The sequence below is a fragment of the Charadrius vociferus genome, unplaced genomic scaffold (genome assembly GCF_000708025.1).
Source record: "Charadrius vociferus isolate BGI_N301 unplaced genomic scaffold, ASM70802v2 scaffold320, whole genome shotgun sequence".
In the NCBI taxonomy this organism is placed as follows: domain Eukaryota; kingdom Metazoa; phylum Chordata; class Aves; order Charadriiformes; family Charadriidae; genus Charadrius; species Charadrius vociferus.
Genome location: NW_009646501.1, coordinates 2697586 through 2699400, shown reverse-complemented (window position 1 = coordinate 2699400; position 1815 = coordinate 2697586).

Genomic DNA, 1815 nt, shown 5'->3' with positions numbered 1-1815 from the left:
AGGGAAAGGCTCCCCGTGGGGAGAACACCCTCTGTTCCAGAAGAAGGACATGGTACTCTTAGCTGGAGCAGCCCAGAGAGGAGGGAGAGCCGAATTCAGAAACACAGAGGAACAGAAGTGACCATGCACCCTGCCATCACAAAGTCAGCCAGGAAATGAATTCAGGAACCAAGCTACAGCTGACTCACAACACAAATGTCTTCATGCCACAGGGCTTCACCGCGTCTGTGCTGGTGCACTGCCCACCCGAGGCAGGAGGGAGCCTCAACTCACACCTCTGATGCGACTGCCGCTGTGCCAATGCCTTCAACCAAGAAGGGAGGAGTCTCAAACTTGGAAGGAATCTGAGTCGGTTCCTCCCAAAACACCAACTCCTATCTTGTGATCCCAGGGACTATTGGATAAATCAGAAATACTGTTGCTGATGAGTTTGGCTGTGGAAAGACACCCAGCAATTATACCAAATGTCCTACCTTACACTAGCTTGGAGTTTCAGTCAGCTATGACTAAACAACCAAATTTTTGCTGGCAAAGGAAAGTTGGTCCTATAAAGCTTGAAAAGAAAGGACAAAAGTGAAAACTAATATCTAAGCAGTGGCTTGCATGTCTCAGGGAGCCAAGCACAGCAGATTTCAGGAAAGGAAACCAATTTCTACCAAGAGTTAACAGAGGAAGTGTTGAGTCTTGCAATTTATGCTCAGCAATGTGCTGGCAGCAGACAGCCCTGATAGGGCCGGGATTTTCCCATGTTCATTTCTGCACTGGCTAAGGCTGGTAAGCTTCTGCAGAGACAAATTCTCTGAAGGCCTAAGTCAGAAATCAGCAGCGGTGGCCCACATCCACCATGCACTGCCTCTGCCTTGGACAATCCTTTCCAGGAGCGGTAGGTCCGAGAACAGGGAGGAAAATGTGTCAAACCTGCGTCGGCACAGTGACATCCACAGAATGAGGAAGGGAAAACACGCAGCAAAGCTACACAGAGAACTTCCCATATGGGGACATGGAAAAAACGTCATGAGAGAATGTCAGAGATCATAATCTGAGTTCCCATAGCCAGAAATATTCCACACCCACGACTGATGTGAGTCTACCAGCTCCCATAAAAGCTGGGTTCCCCTTTTGTCCTCCTCCTCTCTTTTCCAGGTGACAAGAGCTCTGTGACAACACCAAATGCCGGGGGTGTCTCCTCTCCTTTTTCCAGTGAGGGCCTTATCACCAAAATGCTCCATTGTCCCACGCAGCCTTGGGGATTTTAGTATTCAGTCAGCGATAAGTCTCACAAGCGAAGCTAAGCAAGCAGGACAGCTTATGGAGGCCACTAAATGAGCTCCATCAGCCAAGAGCAGATGACAGATGGTGTACGGCTGAGCATGAGACACTCTGGCACCTGGCCGTTCCATGAGGCACGAACAGAACAAACCACCACGTACCAAAAGAAACCTCCCAAAAGAAGCCAAGCCCTTCACACAACCAGCCCTGTAACGGAACGGGACTGCCAGGGCATACCAGGACTCATAGCAACATCTTGGTGCCCTGTGGCCTAAAGCTGAGTACAGCTGGGCAGCAGCTACAGACAGTCCCAGGACCTGCGGGAATTGGCTCCAACATGAAAAGAAATGTCCCAGGACAATCATTTCTTCTATGTTTGGCATCTGTGTCTTTTTAGCATGGGTTGCTTAGCCAAATGATTGAATCCACCGAAACAAACCCAGACCAGCACCGTGCCAGAGATGGGGAAAACCCAAAGCAGCCAGCATGAGAATGAGCCGGGTGCGGATCGCCAGGCAGACAGCGCAGAGCCACCCCCCAACCCCC